Source organism: Manis javanica, chromosome 2, assembly GCF_040802235.1.
Source record: "Manis javanica isolate MJ-LG chromosome 2, MJ_LKY, whole genome shotgun sequence".
In the NCBI taxonomy this organism is placed as follows: domain Eukaryota; kingdom Metazoa; phylum Chordata; class Mammalia; order Pholidota; family Manidae; genus Manis; species Manis javanica.
In genome coordinates, this window is record NC_133157.1 from 45,644,575 (window position 1) to 45,669,492 (window position 24,918).

The 24,918-nt window shown below is 36.4% G+C and overlaps 1 long non-coding RNA gene across 2 annotated transcripts in view; it reads left to right on the forward strand.

The window, feature by feature from the left end:
* Positions 1–24,918, forward strand: part of LOC108396156 (uncharacterized) — a 134,560-nt gene that overhangs the window by 33,177 nt on the left and 76,465 nt on the right. The window lies entirely within an intron of this gene.

Genomic DNA, 24,918 nt, shown 5'->3' on the forward strand with positions numbered 1-24,918 from the left:
TATCTAAATTGCCAAGTCTGTTCAATTCCATTGTATTATTTAAAATCCTTCAATAGTTCCATCTTGTCTAAAAATGAAATTTAGAATTCCTTACATAACCTACCAGACCATGATCTGGCTCCGTCTATCTTTTAAATCTCATCTCCATTCATCTCCTTTTGAGGGACCTTCATGCCATACTTCATAAATTCACCTTGCTTCTTTCTATCTCAATTCCTCTCCATGTTCTGTTCCTTCTGCCTTAAATGCCCTCTCCCTTCTCAAACCTCCCCTTCCTACTCCACATCTCCAAAAATTTGTCCCTTCGAAATTCCAGATTGGCTTCCTCAGGGAATCTTTCCTTGTCTCCATCAGGCAGTTAGGCTACCTTTGTGTTCCAGTAGTAGCCTGAGAAAGCTTTCCTCTCATCAACTGTATTGTATTATTCCCATTTGTGTCTTCCTACATACACAGATGTCCTAGGAGATGGTGACTTTGTATCTAGAGTTTAAATACTAGGTCAGTGTTGACAAAGGAATGGCAGCAAGCACCTCCCTCCCTTTTTTAAAGAAACTCTGCAGTAAAGAGAATTTGATGTGTTCTTAAGTGTTAATTAATTTCATGCCTTTTTATGACTTAACCTTTCCATTTTTACCCTGACAGGCCCAATAAAGTAGCTGAGAGTAGAGGTTTGGGATTCAAATACACTTAGATTCAAACCCATGCTCTTTCACTGCTTCTCTATAAGACCTATGGCTTGTTTATTTTTATCTATTGGTTGTGTAAGTTGTTTTAATGATTAAATGAGATGACATAATGGCTAGTACATAGTAATCATTCACCATGAGTTAGCTATAATTCGTAATAAGTATTCATAGATAAATTTACAAATCAAAGAAAAAAATCGCTTGGCAAACAATGACTTGGAACAGAAAATAAGACTACCATTCCAGAGATGGCAGGAAAATCCTTTTTGCTTCTTTGGCATTCCAATTCTGGTCTGATGACAAACTGGAAAAACAAGCTATGGATTTATTTTGTGTTACTTAATCAGTCAATTCTTTTACTCCTCTCCCTAATAGCTTCCCTAAGACAAACTCACACCATTTTTAATTCTCTATGTACAATAGTCTGTAGTGTTAAAATTAACAAGTAATTAGTTAAGAAAATATGTCTTTTGTCCTCTACCTTTTGAAAAGATATAATGAATCCCTAGTGTTTTTATGACTTTTTCTCAGGAAGTGAATCCAAGGTGCATGTAGAATGTATCCATTTTAAAAAAGAAGAAGATACAAAGTTGTTGTTCCTCTCTGCCTTATATCAAGAAGGTGTCATTTGGAATCCTGGATGAATCATCGTTGCTGAATGGCAAGATAATGGTCTTATGTTAGTAAAGAGAGAGACATAAATGATGTGTTACTAAGTAATAACAGAAGATTGCTTAACAGGTATGTGAAAATGGCACTAATGCTTACAGATACGAATGCAGTGTGACAGCAATCTGTTAGGACATGGTGCTACTTGTAGGATGCACATATGCTCATGCAACGGATATATTCTCTATGAGTACTGTGTGTCCATATTTTTGTGGGATTTATAAACATGGTATAATAATAGCTTCTGAGCATTCTAGTTTAACATTAACATTAGTTTAATACCTTATTTCTTCTATATAAAAACAGTGAGCTAGATAGCCATAGAAAAGAACCTGAGAGATCAAGGGGCATGTGTGAGGTTACACCAGTAAATAATGATGGATAGATTTGCCTTATCCAACTCTGTGTTGCTTTTTTACTATATAACAATCTGTTTCTACCATATAACAATCTGTTCTCTATACAAACACATTTGGAGTACATAAACTTACAATTGCACTGAGTCATGTTTACTCAAGAACTAATATAAAGCATTTTCCTCCTTTTTTACTCCCAGAAACATTTGTAATTTGGTTTTTCCTGATGACCAGGTTGCTTTGTTCTTCTGGAAGGATATTATTGGAATGCAGGACAAATCAATTTTCTATACTGTGTCTCTAGATTTATGACATAATACTCAGATGTGCTTAATGCTCCATAAATGAATGCTTTTTGGTGATGGACAAAAATGATGAAACCATTGTGTGGCTGTATTAAGACATAATGGTGGCTTTATAAATATATATATTTATATATATGTATGAACCGAGAAGTTGATTTTTTTCCATTTGTTTTCAAGATACTTATTTTCCCATTCAGTTTTTGTTTTTGTTATTCTTGAATTTGATAAACATGTCTTAGTTTCTCTTATGTGCAAAATATTGGGCTATCCCTTGGGAACTTTATAAGGAGGGCTAAGATCAAGAGTTTTATAGTCTAGTAAGAGATACTGATACATAAACTATGCAATACTAAGCCAAATGAAATGAGATTAAGTACAGTATTTTATTGCAACCCCTACAAAACTAAAACTACTGTGTAACAATTTACATAAGACTTATGATGATGCAGTTAGTGAACTTTGTTTCATAGATGAAATTTTAATAGTAAACTATGTTTGGACACATTAAGACAACACAAGTCCAAGGTTAGTTCAGAGAGAGAAATTTACTTGTAGTAAAGGCAAGCTCAGTGTGTCATTTCTGTTGTGTTTCTAATCACATGGCATATGAGTCAATGCTTTTAAAAATTTTGGTTATTTTGGGGGTTACTAGAACTATTAAAATATTTACCTCTTTAACTTAGTTTTTGCATACTTTACCCATCTAGCTAACAATAGTTTTACCATATATATATTATTTTTAATGTTGAGAATATAATGTAATTATAACCTATTCTCTAGGGTTTGGTTTTGATGGTAATATAAAATGGACAAAAGTTAAACATCAAGTTTTTCTTTGCAAAAATCATGTGACTGCACATGTGAAAGGAGATTAGGTATAAATGGACTTGCTTTTGCAGGACTCTTTAAGATCCGTGGTTAATTTCACCGTGCTGTTTGCTTTCTACCGCGCAGTCTTAACTCCATTCAGCAAACCTTTGTTAAGTGTCAGGCACCAAAAACAAAAAAAGGAGCAAAAGTGAGCTTCAGTCATCAAGGAATTCTTTGGCTGTCATTGAAGGCAGAAAAATAAATAAATTCGCAGTAGTATCAGGACAGATATAATGGAGGTATTGTATAAAGAGTTGAGGTATTACACAGAGAATCAACCACCTTGGTGTAGTAAGGAAGGATAGATTGAGGAACGGTGCAGGGCTGCACAGGAAAGAAAAAGGGCAGGTTTAAACTGAATTTTAAAGGCTGACTGCAATGGCAGAGATATGGAGAAAAAGTATTTTAGGCTCAAAAGCAAGCACAATGACATGGATATTGTGACATGGGAGAAAAACTGAAAAGTGTATTTATTTTGATCAACTTTCTACATGTTTGTGGATAGAAAAAATTTTTTATTCCATTAGAGTCAAAAAATTACTTGATTTCCTCTGGAATCTTCAAAAACATAGTTCAAGCAAAATCATAATTCAATGGGATTCTTTTGATCATAATGCCAAGAAAATTTCTACCAGGCCATTTCATCAAAAGTGGGGATAGGTAGGACTAGGGAGAACCAGGCTTCCGTATTACAATCATGGTAATGTATCACTTCTAAAAGTTTTCCGTCTCTTATTGGTCATTTTTTAAGAAAAATCTGTGTATCAGTCAACTCATAAGGAATATTATTTAAAAACTCACATGAATGTGTCTAAAGCTAATGTTTTAATCTATATTTTTGCTGGCTATATTGCACCTCTATTTAATAAGCAATGGAACCAAGTTCAAATTTAGATTTTGCTTTGCCCTGTTAAACCTACAGTTATTTATGTCTCTGACCCTCAATTTCTTCATATGCCCTTAGAAGGAATGATGCATATCTACTGACTTGTTATTAGGACAAAGTGAGGTTTTCTTACAAAGTACTAAACAGTTGATATTTGGTAAATACCTCTGTTATTTCTTTTGTGACATGGGAGAAAAACTGAAAAGTGAGGTTGAATAATGTGTAATAAAAATGTGTAATAAAAGTGCTTGAAGTTACAAATTGCTATAATGTATTATAGATTTGTGGGAAAGTTTGGGTTCCTATGGCCAGAATCCTCACTGAACTTAAACCTCTTGATGATGTAACTGGCCTGTTGCTAGGCTACCGCTTCCACACCCATAGGTGATAAGCTATTATTGCACTAAACAGAGAGCTCGGCCCAGTGTTCTGGGCGGAGGCAGAGATGCTAGTGTTTGACCTACTACCAACAAGCCGGGTAATAAACCCTTTCACCCTAAGGAAATGTCCTACTGTCATTTCTTTGGCCACACTGAATCCATAGTGACCTTGCTGGGGGCTGAAACCCATTGGCAAGACAAGAAACTTTCATAACTTCTTTTCTCTAGAAGAGACTTTGTTCCCATAAGCAATTTGTTTTTTGCTTTCTCACAGCTTGGGGAAAGTGAATTCATTGGTTTGTTTGCTTGTTTGCTTAGGTATCATATGAAAGTTCAGTCTCGATTCATCTGTTTCTATATCCTGAAATAGGAGTATATTAGACCCAACCTTGCTATACTCTGGCATTTTATTCATGACAGAGAAAAATTCATCATAAGACAGATGTTTCTTGGATCCCGAACAATCTACTGAAATTTCAAAATGACCTCCTAATAAGTAAACTTCCCTGGAAGTTGTCCTCCCTGAAGGAGCCCAGCAATAGAGCAATCCTAAACTTTATAATAATTTAAGGAAATAGTATGATGTAAGTATTTATTTTAGAAAGAAAGTGCAAGAGGTGGGGGAAGAAGAAACAGTACTCTAGATAATTTTGTTATATGGTATAAATTCACAAACGAATCCATTTTAAGTGAATTTCCTTTCCAGTTGTCTTTTAGGACTGAATTGAGGCAGATAGACAAGGTGTGAGAAGACACTGGCTGGGTCACCTGAGACGCCTTGCTTTTCAGTTTGTTTATTAACAAAACATAGATTTTTCACAAAAGTTTTGGAGAAAGAAATAAATGACATGACACATCAGAAATACTTAACAAAATACAAAACACAAAGTCAACTTAATAGCTTTTGGTAAAAATATAATCTGGGACAAGAAGGTGAAATTTCTCATTAAACTTAGAAATTAAATACAGTCAAGTACATACTTGTCAAACTGTATTATCAAATTAGGATAAAATGATTAAATGAAGCAGTTGTTCTGATTAAAAGATAAAGAAGTGTGGAGTGGGAACATTGGTTGAAATGAAATAGTGGCCTTGAGAGAAGAGGTTAATTTTGTTCTCATGGTTTCCACTGTACACCTGAGTTTAATGACTATTATATATATATACAGCAGCATAGAAAACAGGATTGGAGGCAAGACACCTGTGTTTATTAAAGTCTCGCCTTTAATTTTATTACAACTTTGGGTGAATCAATTAATTGCTCTTCATCTGAGAGTTCTTTTTACTTGTGTATGTATCTTACCTCCTCAATAAGTGATTGCTGATTTCTGTCATTCATAGAAAAAGATACTGAGTAGGAAAACCTGGGTCTCTCCTCTGTGTTTCCTTCACTATTCACATAGAAAACTTTACTTCTGACACTGCTGGTCACCAAATGTGTGGGTTATTTTTCTCACATGGAGCAATTCTGTGACATGAGCAGGGTGTCCTACAATTTATCTTAAATCTGACACTATCTACCTGGAAATGCCAATCACAAGTCCAGGTTGTTACCTGTGTTTCTGACTTACTAGATACAAATCTGAAGTTCCCATGACCTCTTCCTGGGGTTCTATTGATTTGAGAGGGTGGCTCACAAAACTCAGGGAAGCATGTTTGCCAGTTTATCAAAGGATATGATAAAGGATACAGATGAAGAGCCAGGTGAAGAGATGCATGGGATGAGTCTGGGAGGGTCTTGAGCATAGGAGCTTCTGTCCGTGTCAAGTCGGGTTGCATCGCCCTCCCTGTGTGCTGTGTTCACCTGCCTGGAAGCTCTCTGAACCCTGTGCTATTGGAAGTTTACAGAGGCTTCCTCAAGTAGGCATGATCAATTATTAATTCCATTTCCAACTGCTCTCCCTCTTTGGAGAGTGAGCGGGTGGTCTGAAGATTCCAAGCCTCTAATCATGGTTTGATCTTCCTGGTGACCAGTCCCGATTCAGGAGCCTGCCCAGAGTTGCTTCAATAGAACAAAAGGTGTTCCTAATGCTCTTATCACTAGGAATTTATCAAGGTTTTAGAAGCTCTGGGCCAGGACAGAGGTGAGGCCATTTAGGGGCAGGGACCAATATATATACTCTTTCTATTATCTCACAGGTACGATCTAATAACAAATTCATGGTAGTAATGGTGAAAAACATTTTACTCTTCACTCTCAACTGTCCTCAGTGTTTAGAGTCTTCCAGTAGAAGATTAAAAAGAACCGCTATTATTTCGGTGCTGCAGCAGCTTATCGCAGTGAAAAAATATAGCCCGGGAGTCAGGCATAGTCTAAGTGAAATTCAGGCTTCCACATTTTCTAAGAACTGGGCTGGTTACTTGATTTACTTGAGGCTTCACATAGTATTACCTTCCTTTCTTGTTTGGCGTGAAGACTAAAAATAATTCTGCAGACACAGCAATGCATGATTTTCATCCCTCCTCATTTCAGTGAACATCATGAAGGCCTTTTTTGGATGCCTGCTCGTCGAGCCTAGTTCTTCAGATGCTGCATCACACTCAGTGAGCCCTTAGTGAACATCTGTAGACTTGAATACAGATCTTTAAGGAGTGGAAGAACCTGGTGTCTGGGATTCCACTCAGTGCGAGGCTGTCTAGCTGGTGTAACATTGTGTTTAAGACACTGGCTGTGTCACCTGAGGCACTTTGCTTTTCAGTTTATTTATTAACAAAACATAGATTGTAGTAATACCTATTTCATAAAGGTTTTGGAGAAATATATGACATTATACATCAGAAATACTTAACAAAATACAAAACACAAAGTCAGCTTAATAGCTTTTGGTAAAATAATCTGGAACAAGAAGGTGAAATTTCTCATTAAGCTTAGAAATTAAATATAGTCAAGTAGATACTTGTTAAACTGTATTAGAAAATTAGGATAAAACTTGAAATGAAGCAGTTGTTCTGATTAAAAGATAAAGCAGTGTGGAGTGGGGACATTGGTTCAAATGAAAACGATAGGCTCTTCATTACAAAATAAATGATATGGGTGAATTAATCCTAAGTGAAATTTGAGTCAACAGGTCTCTCCAAAAATTTATATCTCCTAGATATCTCCTCTTAATTCTGGAATCCTATTATCCAATTGTCTGCTTGACAAATATGGAAATCTAACAGGCTTCTCAAACATCACATCCAAACTAAAACTCCTGATTTTGTCTCCCACACCTGTAATTGCCATGGGCTTTCCTTTCCTGTTAAAAATTTTAAAAAAGTTGTACTCTGTATTTCTTTTCCTTTACTTGTATACTTTGTTGATTGACCATCTCCTCTCACTAGATTGGTTTTAGACTTAAAAAGTAAGGGGTTTTATCTGTTTTGTTTCCTGCTGTAACACCAGTTCCTAGAACTACTATAATTTATAGGCGCTTTCAATGAGTGTTTCTTGAATGAATACAAGAGCCCAGAATGTAGTTTATTTGCTTAAAGGAATGCATTTTTTCCTAATTCTTGCTATAGCAATGTGAGGGCACAAAGCAGTGGTGTTGACTAAAATACTAACATGTGGAGCTATGAGGAAAAGGAAAAAGGAATGGGGTTATTGGGCCTACTGTCTGTGAAATAGCATAGCATGATTATCAGAGGATTATTAACACATGTTGTCCAACTCTGTTGAACCACATGTGGATAAATAATTTTAAATAAAAAAAGATAGGGTATCCCTTTTAGGCATTAGGTAGGCAACATGGGGTGTCTATACATTAGAATCTCTGAAAATTTCTTCCCTCCGGCTCTAGAAGACGGGTTACACATTCAGCTTTCTTGATAGGTTTTGGCAGGGCCCTGCCTGGAGGCAGGGTTATGTACTTGAATTCCGCAGGAGCTCTCAAGCCTACGGCTCCTTGCCCTGTGAGTCTGTGAATTAACACATCTCTTTGAACAAACTTGTTTGATAGTTTGTGAAAGAAAACAGACTTAAAGACTAGTTTAATAAAATTTGAAAGCATGTGAAAGATCTATTTTTTAATAGAGAAGTCAGGAAAATCTCCAGAGTCGAAGAACAGTTACATCCACAGACAAATTGTTTCTCAAATCTGATCTAACGAGTAACATGTTCTTTTCTAAATCTGCCAGTTTAACCAGTTGGGCAACTAAATCTAATCAGGTGCAAGTGATTTAGAGGAACAATGACTGGAAGTGAAACATGGCTTCCAAAGGAAATGGATATTTTTGCCATAATGGTGACATTTATAGTGACATAGATTTAGACATATATTTAACCTAGGCTGAATATGAATGTTGCCGAGATGTGAATCAGCTAAGCTCTCAGACAATCTGTAAGCTGGAACACTTCAAAGGGCAGGATTGTTTCTTAATTTTAGTAAGCATTATTATTTCTTCTACTTTGGCTTTGCTGCTTAATCTGCTTGCCCTATATGCGTTCTGTCTCTGTGTTCAGGGCAGACTCTCCTCTGGGTGATCAAAAGGAGGTTGCTGTGATAGTTTTCTCTCTGTTCTGGCTATAAGACAATTTTTAAGAGTGCCTGAATCAATCTTGTCCACAGGGATTCATGTCCCCTAGGGCCACACTGCATCTCTAAATTGAAATGTCTTTGAGTGAAAAGACCCAAGAATATTCTAAAAAAGGTCTCTCATCTAAATTCTAATTTAGTGTGCTGCTGTAGACACCAGTTTTGGGTGAGCCAGCTCAGCATGTGTCCCTACTATTTAATGTCAGCCCAAGACTATTCTTAGCCTTGACACCTCCAAACAGTTTACCAGAATGAACAGATTTCTCCAGCCCATCACATTTTCTATCCATTGAGTTGCAGATGGAAGATAAAAAGGATACATATATGAAAGGGAACTGGTACACGTTTCCCCCACCCTCAGGAGCTAATCTCAGCAACGGAGCTAGCGTCAGTTGCATGTGAAAATAGGCTTTTATTTTTTTATTTTTCCCCCTGTGCTGGAAAATGAGACAGGGATGACAATAATGTATCTCTGCCAGTTTTGGGTACTTTAGCTTTCCAAGTTGGCAGATATTTACCATCAAGGAAAGACTTTCTAGCTAAAGAGGAAGGACAACTATAAAAAGATCCAAGTAAAGGGCCATTGACTTTTTTGGAGGAGAGGAAAATCCATTTTCAAATAGGAACTAATTGATGATATTGAGATATTGAGTGTGAAGGAATTATTGGCGTATTTTCTAGAGTACATTCTAAGAAACACTGTGCCCACAGACTCTCAGTGAAGGAAGAATGGAAAAACTGGATGGATGGCTTTTCCATTTTTGTCACTAATAACTCTTCAAGCTCTGACAAACCACTTCACAGTTTTGTGTTGTTTTTCTCTTTTGGGAGAAAGAGGGAGCTGCCTGTCAAGTAGAATCACAGAAATATCAGGACAATATCCAGACAGCACTTGAGGCGGGGCTGTCATGGAGGAACCAGCGCTCTGGCTCCCACTCAGTCCCCTGCCTCCTTTGTTAGTCCCTGTGGGTGGGAACTGGAACTTTAGCCCCTTGCCGCCCAGGGACAGGGGGGTGTGGGGTGGGAGTGGGGGTGCCTGATCAGGCTTCAGAGCAAAACAGAGCTCTAATAGATGCTTTTTGCTAGGAAGAGTTAGAGGGGAAAAAAGTTGAGATAAAAATGATTTTAAAAAAAAATGAAAGTACAGGATGCTCTGGGAGGGGTGGGGTGGCCAGCAGAGGGATGGACAAAAATTTTAAACAGAGAGGAAGAAAGGAAAAAATGGAAAACCTGGGTCAAGATAAGAACTGTCGAAGTAATTTCTGGAAAGATTTTCACCGTCTTGGAATTGGAAGACAATTAAACCCCTACCCCCACCCACAGGCCCTTTCATTTCAGAAGCTGCTCACAAATCAGCAAATAGGGGTCTCTATTACTCAAGAGAAAAACGTAGGCTGAGAGCATTTGAAACCACAGACTTGATGTTTCGGAGCTCTTGGTGCAATGAGTATTTGTTCCTGAGTCTGCATAGCATTAGCACTGCTTCATAGATTTACAGCTCAGAGAGTCAAAGAACCAGCCCAAGACCAGCACAGAGAGGTCAAGAGTGCTAGCTCCTGTGAGGCCATCCCCACAGTGAACTGATGCCTTTTCCCTAGCAACTCCACATGAAGTGTGGTTACAGCCTTTACTTGGGCTTTTCTGTGTATTCTGATGCTGAATCCCCAGGGATTATGGATGTGGAATTATGAGATCTCAGCAAGATTTTTGCATTTACATACTTATGCCTGGCTCTGCATTCTAATTCAGTCTTTGGGTTTTCAGTTAACTGAGTTTACAAATCAATCAGGTTTGATGTTTCTAAAATATGCAGGAAGTTTTAGAATGAGGTGTTTTATTTTTAATAGAGAAACAAAAATTTCAGCCAATTCCTTGTTAACACTAGGAAATTAATAATGTAAAATGTGAGGGAATCAGATTTCCAGGAAATATCAATACAAATTAATGCCATTTATAGGATCCCCATGTATATGTATACATGAAGTCACGATGAAAAGATAGATGATAGTAGAGAGATTATAAGAAATACACAGTTTCCTCTTCAAAGTCAGAGATTGCATATAGTTCCTCATGTGTTTGAAAAAGTATAACTATCTTGTTATATGGGAAAAAATGTTATTTCACTCACACCAAGTTGAATATTTTACTACCACAGCCTTATGAACAGTTTTTCTAACATTTGGACCATGTTGCATTTGTAAAATGTCACTACTAGTTATATGCAGATCTTGCACACAGATGACTGAATTCTGTTTAAGTGCCCAAAAGTTTCAGAAGCCTTGTAGATAAGTATCTTTGATTTTTCTGTCTATACACTTTTTTTTTAAAGGTTCACACTCTTCACATACCACACCCCCAAAAACTAGGCAAACAGAAGAAAAAGACTGAACTTAAAACATAAAACTTAAGTTTGGAGATGGGACCCGGATATGTGGCTAATCTGTGAAGCTACCTGATAATAAGTTTCTTAAAAAAAAAAATATGGAGAACACTAAGATACAGAAGAAAAAAGAGCCATGTAATAGGAAACCTTAATTACATTTTTAACTATTTAAACTCTAATGCCATAAATTCATCATACCCTACAAGGCATAAACAAAAGTATTACACTGTGGGGGCCAAAGGTTTTCTCTAGGATGCTGTAAACCCTCATTACTTTGGGCTTGTTCTGATTTAGAATTGGTGATTTACTTTAATGGGCTTGGTGCTAGCTCTGAAAATCCTTTTTCTCATAGAGGAAACTATGAAGAAGACTGTAAAGTGGATGCTAAAATTCTTAAAACAAATAAAAAGGAGAAAAATGTTGGGAGGCAGAAAGTGAAATGTCTGACATTGGTTGCATTCCTGTGGTGGAATTGCAGTGATTTCCTGTTATTTTTCCCTGTTTTTATACAATGTATATTATTTGTAGTGAAGACACACATTTAGAAAACCAAAATATGTAGAGCTTTTTGGGTACTTTATAACAGAACTGTCCAGTTATTTGCAAACAATTGAAATATATGCATTGAAAATTATTCTGATCTGTCATAGCAGTTTTTCTTACTCTACCCCATATGATTGAAATCATTACAGCGATTTTTCTCAAAAAATGATAAACACACTCATTTTCTCCTCAGTAAATATTAATTTGAGAATAGTTCAGTATAGGTCTAACCCCACATGAAGCGTGTTTTAAAGGGTGCTACCATCTTGGCCAAAATTGAACCTCATTGCAAGGATATTTTAGGTTTCAGGTATGTGTTTTAGGTATGTGTCTCTTATTAAGTATAAACTTTGTTAAATCACAATAGAGATTTGGGATTATTTAAAACATATATTTCAATATAGGAATGAATGTTGTTTAATGGAAAGCTTAGAACAGTGCAGGGCACCTAGTTCATCATAAATTAGTGTCTATTGGAGTGGTTTTCTTATTTTATTAACTCATTTTATTTTCAATCCTCACTTTCTCATTTCTATAACTTATGTATGTGTTTTGTGAACAGTGAACTATTAATAGATGTATATGTATTTTGAGTCACCTCAAATATTATTTGGTATATAGGTATTTCTAACTAACTGCCTAACTGGATTTATTAATTTATGATGGGAATTTTGTCCTAGAGAATATTGTAGTTTTTTTGTGTAGTGGAACCTCACTTTTTGTCATTAAAAGGTTGGTGTCATGCTTAGATGGGCCTCCACTTTAGAATCATAAGACTAATGATCTATGTTTTCTTTTAGTACTTTTTGTGTTTCATAATGAGATTTTTTTATCCATCCAGACTTCATCTTTAATATTTTATGACACAGGAATTCAAGGTTATTATCCAATCGTTACCCAGTTGGTCCTCCTCATTGTGTAGTATGGCCTTTCTACACTGATTCATGCCACCCTGTATTTTATACATTTCCATATTTTCATTATTATCTTCCACTGGTGTACCTGTTTATCTGACCTTAGTGGGTGCTTTCTAAATTGGGTTTTAATCTCGCACTATCTTTCCAATAGGTGTGAGTGAAATGGCCATCTGGAAAAACCAGGTAAGGAAAATGCAAGCCTAAATAGATTATCCCCAGTAGCTTTGTGCTGAGTTTATGGATGGTTGCTTTGTTTCTTGCTTGTCTTTGATCTTAAATAGATACTCATTCTCTTAAAGCTGGTATGTGAAAAGACATTTGTTTCTGACATATGTCCAGACCAGTGTGCATAAGCCTTGGGTAACCATGATGCTTCCCCTGGCTGTGACTTGGGTGAAGGATGGGCTTATTACAGAATGTCACTGGTGGCTCTAGTTACCTACCATTTGGAAGTGCTGGTTCTGCAAATTTAGAAGTTGAAGAACTGCCAAGCTATGTGCAGAGGCTGTAAGAGACCTGAAGTTTATGGTGTCAATTTTGAGTTATGCAGGTATTTCGGAGATTTATTTCAAGAAAGGTGTAAATAAAAGTAAAAATAAATACTTAACTTCCAAGAGACAGAATTTGTATCCGGGCATCAATAACTTGAAATTTTAAGTGGAAATGACTGTTTGATTATTTTACATTTTAGACATTGTGAACCTAAATGATTTATTTATTCCTTGATATGTGTGCTGATTCTTCTGTCAAACGGAAAGATGGATACTTTCTTTTGTACAAGTTTCTTTTTATAACCCTATACTTAGCTCAGATTCTCCAGTGAATTTGGGATGTGATTAAATCTCCTGTGGAAATCTCAGCTCTGCCTGCTGTAGTTCCAGGATTGTTCCCCTTGTGGGACTGCTGAATGAGATCTCTTACGTAGACATCATTCCCAGAGCCACTGAGGAAAAAGGGCTTTGCAGTAAATGCTTGATTTTCTGATAGATGATTTGAAACAATAATTTAGTTACACAAGAATATACAAATAGACCAGTAGAATGATGTAGAATCCAGAAGCAGACCTAGATACAAAATGACACTTAATATATGACACCCTTCTCTGTCTCCAGTAGGTAGACAGCATGAAAGATATAGAAACCCTTTAAAGAAGACTGAAATGCTGCAGAGCTATTCCAGAACAGAAAAAATGGAAAACCTCCCAAGTCGTTCTAAGAGAACATTATCATTTTAATCACAAAATGATAAAAGAATAGTTAAAAGGGAAAACAATCTTGTAGGCTAGTTTTGCTTATGAGAAATTTTAAATAAAACATGGACAAATCGAATATAATAGTTCATTAAATTATTACATCTTCAACCAGTGTTTATTCCAGGAATTTTAGAATTCAGATCTCTCAGTTCCCAACTCAAAGCATGGGGTTTTATGAGGCACCTTCCCTTCCCTGATGGGCCCTGGACTGTAGTCTTTTGTCTCCTGAGCCCTGAAATTTATCAAATGCCCCACTAAGCTTCTCAGCCTCTCAGATCCCTCTTCTCAAGTAGGCAGATGCCTGCAGGGTAAAAATGCTACCAAATGCCTACGTGACCTTGCTGAGTTTTCTTTCTTCTCCCAGATGTTGGCCCTGTAATTCTTAACTGCCTTTTTAGCTTTGTAGTATCTTTGAACAGATTTAAAATATATGTTGTCTAGGTTTCTTGGTGGTTCTCAATGAAAGCATCACTTCACCTTATCTAGTTGCTTTTTAAAGGAAGTGACCACTTTATTTCTTTTAAATCTCTCCTCCTCCCTTATTTGTCAAAATTAAAATCTGTAACTCCCTAATAGAAACACAAGAATTTTAGAAAGCTCTTACGTTTCTTGGTCTTGTTTCTCATCCCATTGTGCTGATGATGTTTTTAAATTTGGGGGCTTTTATACCTACGTTTTCTGATTTTTCTTTCCCTTGGTCTTAGCTACTTTTAAAAGACCACAGCAAACATGCTAGATATTTAGTCACTTTTGCTTCATATATCTCCTGCAGCAATTGTATTTATTTTTCTTCTTTCTTAAGCACTTTATCCAGGACTTTTTTTTTACAAGAGGGTATTTATGTAGTAAAATTCTGAGGTTGTTTTTATAGATTTTTATCATTGCCCTCCATTTGAATGTCACTTTGGCCAAATATAAAATTTCTGGTTCAAATTCTTTATTCTCAGTATTTTGAAAACATTACCTCATTGTCTTCTTGCATCCAGTGTTCTGATTCTTTAAATGTGGTTTGCTCTTTCACACTTGAAATTATTAAGATCATTTAATTTTGTCATTAATCATCTTAAATTTTCTATAATTACATATGAGTTGAAAAACATTTTTATTTATGCTTTGGCACTCTATGGGCTAAATCTGTTTTATCTTTTTTTTAATTATGGGAAATTTACTGTTCTATTTTAAAATTTTCCTTCTTTCTCCTTCTATATTCTTTCATTCTGAATCTCTTATCTTCTGGATACTAGCACTTTTCTTCTATCTTCATTATCTCTTCATCTTTTATATTGTCTATTTCTTTTTCCTTCACATTTTGTTCTTGGAGAGTTCTGCAGTTTTTTCTTCAAACTGCTAATTTTTTTCTCATTTTAGCATTTCACTATTTGTCTTATCTACTGTATTACTTGTTTCAGCAAAAATTTTTTCATACCAAGTATTTCTACCAGAATCTGTTAGAAATATATTGTGTTATTTTATAATTTTAACATCTTCTTTTATCATTTATAGCATGTTTAGAAAAACTCATTTTAAATTCTGGTGCACCTGTTCTAATTTTAGACTTTGCTAGATCCACTAATCCAGTGTATGTTTTTTATTTCAAAATACTCATTTCCTCACATGTCAGCTTTTAGATCTGTAAGCCCATTTTCTCCTGGGCTCGTTGTCCACTCTGATAGGCCGTGTGTGTGTGTGTGTGTGTGTCTGTCTGTGTGTGTGTGTGTGTGTGTGTGTGTGCGCGCGGGGTGGGGGAGCTGGGAGCTCAATTTTTAACCAGATGAGCAGGACAAGGGGTAGTGTTAAATGTGCCCTAAAAGAGAAGCTGGCCTTTGGAAACCACATTCAGTCACCCCTCATCCCACAGAACTACTCCTCAGGTAGGGCTTCATTCTTTGCTCTAAAAGGCAGAAGCACAATTGAAAGGAAAAACTTTTAACTGGGAAATTGCAGTCTTAGGAATTCCAGGGGGACAGAACGGGGAAGCAACTGAACTGCCCTAGGCCAGTCCTTCCTTTTAGTCTCTCAACTCCCCCATAATACAGAGCTCTTATTTTTCCTGTTTTTTTTCTCCTCCTGACAGCTGCACTGTTGAGAACAAGTACTGCTTCTCATAAAGCAAAGTTGGAGGAAAAGCAAGAAAGAATGCCAACACCTCCTTTTGCGGGCCCCATGGCTCCCAAGCTGCCTCTACTCCAGCCCAGACCAATTAATACAGCTAGCCCATTCTCCCAACCCACCTCTGCCCTCCACAAGGCTTTAAAAAATTTTCTTCCCAAATGCGGTTTCCCTCTGTATTTCTCCGCGGTTAATCTCAGGGACAGGAGCTGGTACTCTTGCTAATTCAGCATCTTAGTAGGCTGTGTTTTGTTTCATAATGTCTCATTCCCAAACAATATTCCCTTTTCTTCTTTCCCTTTATTTCACACTCTTCTTTCTCCTTAATTTTTTCTACCATAGTTACTGTGCCTTTTATTCTCATTAAGTCTCCCTGTTCTGGTTTCCAGTGTGTGATCCTTCTCTTATCAATCCACTCTGCTGGGCTCTATCTGTTTCTTTGCATAGTCCCGCTTCTTATTTCTTGCGCTTCTGTTTCCTCTTGTTCCAGAGGTTTCTGGTTCCCATTTCATTCTTTGCTCTTTCTTCTTGGCTTATTCAATAGCTATTGACCCCAAATTTCTAAGATGCCTTTTTCTTGCAAGATTAATCATCATTTTACATGAAAAATTTTACTTGGTTAAGACCCTTAGAGATAAAAATCTAAATATTAGTTCATCATTGCTTCTCTAGGATTTTAATGCCTATTAAAATGTTAACATTTAATAGATTATTGATACAAATTTATTGGAAACACAAATGGAATGAATGAATGGCAAAGAAGATACGTGCAGTAGGGAAGAAATAAATGATGACCTTTTGAATAAACATCATATAAATGGCCATTTTCCTTAAGTTTTATCTGGTTTTAAGCATTTTTGTTTATCCTGTCCGTGAGACCTGCTATTGAATTATTTTTTAAACTATCCATAAATGGAGAAGTTATTTGCAATTTCAGGCTGTCTAGATATCTTAAACTCTGATTCATGCTCTTCCATTGTGATTTTTTTGTCACAGCTGTGGATCCATTCTAAGAGAGACACACAAAATCTGTACTATGCTAGGTCCAATAAAATACAAGACCTTTGGATGTGGTTAAGAAATTCCTACCATCAGAGATATAACAACACCTCCGTCCCTGGAGAGGGACTCTTGCCTCCTAACTTTGATATGCATTGACTGTCAGATGTTTCTTTTTAAGCACTTATGCTAGTTAATGTATGATGTTCTGCAGCCTGCCAGCTTGTTCTGTACTCTGTGAAACAGTTGATCTTGAAAGATGTCATTTTTTCTCATTTTTTGACTAGTTTTGTTACGTCAGCATTGATGTATTTTGCACTTTTGACAATCTGAATTTTTTAAAAAACAGATCACATCTCAGAAACTTTAAATTAATGAATTGGATGCTATAAGCAGATTCATAACTTATGAACCTCTCTATTTTCTTTTCTTTCCCCATCTCATCTATTTTCTCTTTTCTCCTTCCTGCCCTCCCAAAGTATAAATAGCTATATCTGTATTTTATCTACCTTAGATGCAAATGTTCATAGAGATGCACAATTGAAGTAGCTAGTTATAATGCCTTCATTTAGTATCCATTTGTGGTATATATTTTATTTCTGAGGCAGGAATCTTGTATTTACACTGAACTTAGTTATGATGAATTAGGATGAGCAAAATTAGGTTGATGTTGACTGTGACCTTCTCAAGTTTAGTTGTAGTTTTAGGCCTGTTCATTGTAATTTGAATGTGCATCCAATAACATCGTCCATGTAAGTTCATCTTCACATCAAGGAGGAATCATTACTTGAAACAAAAGGACACTTCAGAGGATTAAGGACTGACCAGCTCTCTGTTTGCAAAAAGCTAGCCAGAAGTAAGGTACAGAATCAGTGCTGGTTGCACAGATTCTGTGTTGGATAAACCTGCATGTGATTCACTTTCTACTGCTGGGTTCTTAGTTGAGCTTGGGCAAATTGAGTGATTCTGAGCTTTACGTTTTTGGGTTTTTAAAATCTTTACTATAAAGGTAAAAAAATACCCCCGAAATATTCTGAAGATTATACATATATGTACATATATGTGTATATATGTAAATATGCATGAAACATATAAAGTGTTTAGCCCCGAGGAAAGTATCAATACATGGCAGTTTGATTATTCTTGTTGTCTTGATGGTTTATCATTATATAGTTGGCTTTTAGTGCCACTGAAAACTAAGTAAGCATGAGCACTAACTTAAATCCAGACTCAAGTTTACTGAATGAAAAAAAATATAGACCTTAGGTCAGATACTATTCCCCTCCAGCTCTATTAATGATTTTTAGTTATTCTCGGATGGACAGTGTTCTTGATGGAAAAGCAGAGATCAGAATTCAGCCTAGGCCTAAAGAAGAAAGTGAAAGTAGAGACATTATGAGCCATAAATAATTTTATGTTGTATTTCATGTGATTTTGAAATAGTTTCATTAAAAACATCCACAGAGAAACAGAAACATAGAAAAAAGGGGAAAAAAAGTTGAAGTGGGATGAAGTTTTTACTGATTTTCATTTGTCTCATTTTTCCCTTTTCCTCACTCTTCCAAATTATAGAAAGTTCTATATCTGCAGTTGTCTGTTTTAACAATTGTGTTAATGGTAACTAATAGAACTTGGGTTAGGTTATGTATTTTATCATTTTACTAGTTTAGGCAGGTGAGATCAGTAAAAATTCTTATTGAGTAATTGAAAGTACAGTTAAAAATATCCAATAATAGCTTATTTTTTATGAGGTTATTTTTCAGAAATCTTCAGACTCACTGATTTTTGGAAAAAACAGGCAGTTGAGATCTTTCTGTCATTTGTCATTTCTCAGTTTACTACGTAAGTAAAAAAGAAAATTCTGTCACCCAAAGGAAGAAACACTTAACTTTATGTGAATATCCTTCCTTTCAATATTTTTTTTCAAAATACATACTTTCTAGAGCTTCAGGTTAGACTTTTTTTTTCCTACTAAATGTAGATGAGACTAGTAGTAAAATAATCCTGTTTTGTAGTTTCAAAATTGGGAATAAGCTGTAGGTGTTGTTTTGTAGTCTGCTTGATTTGCCAACAATATATCATGGACATCTTTGTAAGTCATTATATATTCTTCTAAGACACCATTATTAATGTCCTCAATAGTCACCCATTGCATGACAGTGCCGTAATTCATTTAACCAGTAGTGTTGGCACATTCTTGGTGCAATAATATTGGGAATATTGTAAATGGGGTCATTTGGAACAATTTATTCGTATCTGCATTTCCTCTGTAATTCTCAACTTGATTTATCTGCAGCCTTGAGAAATGGAACAGGTTATGTTTTGCTCTGAGTATGTTGAACATAAACTTATGCTCAAGTCTCAAACTGTGTATGTACATGTGTTTCAAGATGTACCCATGTGTGAGGTGGAGGCAGAGGACAGGTTGGGAGTAACTTATGACCATAGTCAGAGCAGATAAAGATAAGAGCAAGAACATATTTCTGCTAATCCTTTCCAAGCTTCTAATTTGATCACAGTTTCAGGTTGAAATCTTGCAATGAAATACCAAAAGTGTATGGCTGTAGCTTTTTGTCATGAAGATATTTTAGAAAGGGAAGAGACAAAAATAAAGGAACTCTGAGTTTAGAGAGTAACTTCTTGTAAAGTTATTATTACGTGGAAAAGGAAATTATATTCAGCCCCCAAATCATTTTGCTCTACTAAAAAATGGGAACTCTGCCTGCTCTCTTCTATTTTAAATGCATAGATTTAGCACTTGCTTACCTTCTGGAGGCAGTTAGCAACCAGAAGCATAATCTCTCTATAAACACAATGAATGCTATAGGTTCCACAGTTCTTTTCTTTGGCATTTTCATCACATTTTCTCTTTGGCATTGAAACATTATCACAGATGAAAGAAAAATTGTTCAGGTTTTTCCTTTTCTTTTTCTTCTTCTTCCTTTTAGATCAACTTCAAAAAAAAATCAGAGGGGAAAAGTTAGCCTTGTTCAAAGGTACAATGGCATCCAGGGATGCACAACTTTTCTCCTCTAATCACGCTTCTCTTTCTCTGAATGTTCTTGGCTAACATTTCCAGCCAAGAGCCTACACTTGCTCATCGTTCTCTAAGCCCCAAGCAACAATCAGTGTGTACTCAGGCGGCAAAGCCCTGGCCTTTCCTATCAATTCTTTTGACAAGAATGTTGTCAAGTCTCGTTTGTTCTTTTCTGAGTTGACGAACTTATTTCAGGAGGCTGGTAGTTGTATTTCACATCTGGCTGTGATGAGACCATGGGCCTTGAGGCTCTGCATCTTCTCGAGTATTTGAAGAACCTTTGCAGAGATTATGTGAGATATGCTTTAATGACTGCCAGCATAGTACACCCGTTCTCCATTGTCCAAGTGGTGCAGAAAAAGCCTCTTGCATGTGGTGGAGAGGCTTTAATATGCATGATAACTTCTGCTCTCTAATTTCCCTTGCTTTTTTTTGGTGAGTGGATAACCATGCAAGAGAGAGAGAAGGCAGCTCTTTTTTTGAGAGTGTCTTCAAGTAGGTAGCTTTTTGCTACCATTGGCTAGATGGCTGCCACAGAGCCAGAGGAATATGTCATGGGCTCTCCAGGTTGCCATGGACTCAAAATATTGAAAATTCCTAAAATGCTGGCAAAATTGAAGATCCCAATGGTGACGATTCACCTAGTTCAGTTAACAAGCATTTATGTGCAATGCCCATATATTAGAAACCATTTCAGGTGAATAAGGTCCTAAATTCAGTGGTGTCTAGCTTCCATCAGTTTGATAAGATGACAAGGGCAAATACCAGACAATCTCAGTGTAAAGTGGTGAGTCTCTGATGAAGGAATAAATGGAGGAGGGTTCTCAGCCAGTTTGGAGATTAAAGAAAGATATCCCAAAGGATGTGATTATATGATCTTCCATTTTTGCTTCTGAGATTTTTCACTTTGGAAGTCAGAATCTGTTTTTTCATTTTGGTGTGACTATATTGAATTTCAATTTCATATCTGAACACAGCCTATGTGACCAAAAGAAACCTGTTGTGGGGCTACAGGAGTGGTTGGTTGAGAGACAATTTGCATTGTTGAGAGTACATACTTTATGTCAGGCATTACTTAGGAATCCTTTAGAATTCAGGAATTAAGCAATTCTCTGAATTTTATTAGTTCTGGGACCTTAGAAACTTAACTAACTTCTCTCATCCTCCTTAGTCTCATCTGTTAACTGGGGATAATATCACCTTCTATACAGAGCTGTGGGGTAGAGATGAGTCTCCTAGCAGTGTGTTTTCATATTTTGGGGATTTCTTGACAGAGTTTTTATTTTATACATGTGAAGGGAAACATTACCCTTTGAATTTCAGGTGAGTGATATCTCTGTAGCTCATGTTACATGCTCAAGTAGTATCTTTCTTCATCTCATTGTTTTATCATTATTTCTTAAGAATCTTATCTGTATCTTGGGTTCCATTCTGTTTTTGTAATGATGACTGTACTCCTTTATTGCAGCATAAGAGTAGCAATTAAAGAAAGCACATCAGACAACTAGAAGCATTAGTAGTATAGCCAGTGATGATAGTACATGTTTGGGTCAGAAATACATTGTAGGCAATATCCACAGTAGGATGTTGGATAAAGGCATTAAGGCTTCAACCATCAATTTTGCAGAAAGAATCCACTTAGGAGGAAAACGTGCTAGTACAATGGCAGATGAGAACAGTTCCACAAAGTGATGAGGTTGAATAGGTATGGTGGTCCAAGTCAGACACATAGCTGAAATCCTGTCTCTGCTGCATACTCACTGTCTCTTCCGAAAAATCCAAAATTTTTTACTTAGTAATATGTGTCATTGAGAGTTTTATTTAGGATTAGAAAAATGGAGTGCTTGTTTTCTGCTGCTTACACTTTGTTCTTTGTCGTTATGGTGCCAAATGAGGACTCATCACTATGCAGCAAAGTGACGTTTGTCTGCTTACTGACTGCTCTGCCACTCAGATTTCCCATTTAGATCCTTTCCATTTGGACTTTTTGTGTGGATTCCTAATTTTATGTGTGGGTTAAGGCATTTGTAATACCATTGATTACATGTTAATTAGTCCTCACTTGAACCCAATGCGTGTGTTTATACAAATTAAATGCTTGCGAGGGCAGTCCTGATTCAAGTAAAAATAAACAAAAACATAGTGCCAATCTTTCTCTTCATGCCAATTGAATGCCATTCCTGGCTCTAGATTTTTGATCTTGCAATTTGTAATTCTGAAGCATTGTCTAAAGATTACAGTTCACTTTTAAATGCCTTTTTAATGTAATGATAAGACATATTCATTGGATTGCACTGTCCTTTCATTATGGAGATAATTATTTGGTGTTTAGTCTACCTGTGTTATCCCATTTTCTCAGCACCTTTTATAGGGGTTGGGAGAGGAAAAAAGGGATTGTGCACAATTGTCTTCAGCATTTATTTAAAATTCCATGAATGTTGTTCAAATGTCTGGTTAATAAACTTAAGAAAAAAAGCCCAAATGATTACTTTTCCTTCTTCTCTTAAAAGGAAAAATAGGAGGAAAGAAAGGAAGTAGGAAGAAAAAAAGAAAAGAGAATCTTTCTTTTTAACATCTAGGAACTTTGGGAATTGGACAGAAACAGAGTCCCAAGCCATTTGATTTCTTAATGTGCCATTTAAAATAAAATTGTATTCTCTAAATCTGTTCCATTCTGTTATGCCTTCTTTTATTCTCCTAATAAACATGACTAGAGCTTTAAAAAATAAATATATGAAAAACGTGTGACCTGAAAATCTGAGATAATATGTAAGGTGTATTTTGCCTAATACACAGAGTTTAGGTTAATTTTGTATTATCGGTGCACTTTGCCTTTTCTAATGTGTCTCACTCCAAGTACTGAGCAATTAAGCAGTTCACATTTTGTTTGAATATCAACAACTACATGTGAGCTTAGCATCCACCAGTTGTCAGACAGGGAACAAGTTAGGAATTTCAGTGTTACCTGAAACTTCAAGATTTTATTCTGTTGGTTTAAGAGTAAAACATTGCTTTTTAAAAATAAGTAATAATGTTTTAAAATGCAGGATATAACCATCTATTACAAAGAAAACCTACATACTTCAAAATCATATTAATCTGTATTTAAATTCTGACTGGCATTTCTTTGTATTGGTTTGAGCATGTCACCAATTCTCTAAGCCTCAGTTTCCTTTCCTGTAAAGGACAAAAGTTGTTTCCTCAGTGGGTTACTTGAAGGATTAAAAATAATGTGTGTAAATCCCCTAGCACTTTGCCAGGCAAGCCATAATGGTAGTGGGCAATGTAGTGTTAGTCATCTGGTAATTAGTAGTACTGTTAAGTAAATGGAACTCTTTTCTCTGAGTTTAAAAAGAAACAAATCTACAAATACAAAGAACTGACCATCATTAGTTGTAAAATCTTACATATGGAATCAACTGAAGCTTGGAAGAGCCTTAAGGGGGTTTAATTTTAAGAAGCTTACCCAAACAGACCTGTAAAGAAATCCTCATTGCTTAATCCTAAATGTCCTAGCCTCTTAATGAATCTGACTTAATGCATGGAACCTAATTATATTAGCAGCCTTTAAATATATGTAACTTCTTACCACTGCCAAGTGACAAAGTGTGTGCCTTTCCTCACTTTATCACATGTCCAGTAATATTGGTCATGACAACTCATATTATTCCTTCCAAAACTGGAAAAGACATGCGGAGAGAGGAAGAATCTTAATCTGAGTTTGCATGGAGGAAATTTGGGGAAAAAAATTAAGTGTATATTCTGTTCATCTCTGATTATTTTCAGGTATTAGTAAGAATTTGTTTTCAGATAGTTTTAGAGGAGTAAAAACAAAGAAATAAATGGTACCAGACCTAAAAAAAACATGGCAAATAAAATCATGCTATACCTTCAGTGTGGTTGTTTGACCACAATGCTATCCTGTGTTTGAGAGCATCTTACTTCGTCCCACCTTCCTTCCCTCCCTCCCTGCCATCTGTCAATCAGGAAATGTTAGTGTCTACACATCAAGCATTATTCAAGGTTCTGGAGATACTGTGATGATGAATATGGCAGAGTACTTGCCTTAATGAAGATCATCCTCACTTGGGGGAAACACGTTATAAGACCCTCTACTACATTGTGCTGTTAGGTTGCAGTAGGCACTGTGTGTTAAGGAAGTATACAGGTGAAACCCCTCATTCAGGGGGAGTGTATCTGTGCCTTTTGCCGTAGGACTTTACAGTTCCTCCTTCTAAAGGGCAATGCATATTTCATTGCCTCTTGAATTTGAGTTTGGCCTTGTGATTTGTTTTTGGTAACAGAATGGGACTGGTGATTTATTTCTGAAAACAGAATGAGCTAGAAACCAGCCTGCCAGTTTCCAGCCTCAGCCTTAAGGAGCCTAGCATGTTTCTGCTTGCTGCTGTGTACCTGTGCCATTTCGGGAGTGATACATGCCCTGATTAGCCTGTTGGTCCCAGGAGTAGGATGAGAGATGCACGAGCAAGTTCAGCTAATCCCAGCAGAGCTACTCAACTGAGCCCAGCTTAGATCAGCCAATACCCATTTGATCCACAGAGGTATGAGCTAAATAAATGTATATTTTAATAGGCTGCTAAGGTTATCTGGTTGGTTGTTACTTAGCATTATTATATCAATAGTTCACAGATATAATCAGTGAGTTAAGGAGATAATGTACAGGTCAGAACCATAGTGTAGAAAAGACCACGGTCTGGAGAAGTCTGAACAATGCTATCATCCATATCACTGAAAGAGCCTGATGGGCCAAGATGCCAGCTGGACTTTGACCAGATAGTGCGTATGATACGATTTAAACAGAGTTAAATAAACATTGGGGATTGAACCCCTTTATGTGTTATTTTTTTAAATATGATGACCCAAACCGTAAGTGTATGAAGTAAACAGTAATCAGGGAAGAGAAACACATGATCTCAGTAGCCCTGGCTTCAGGAAGGTCTGGGAGGACGTCTGGGGAGGACTCTGTATCAGACAAAGGATGTACTCAC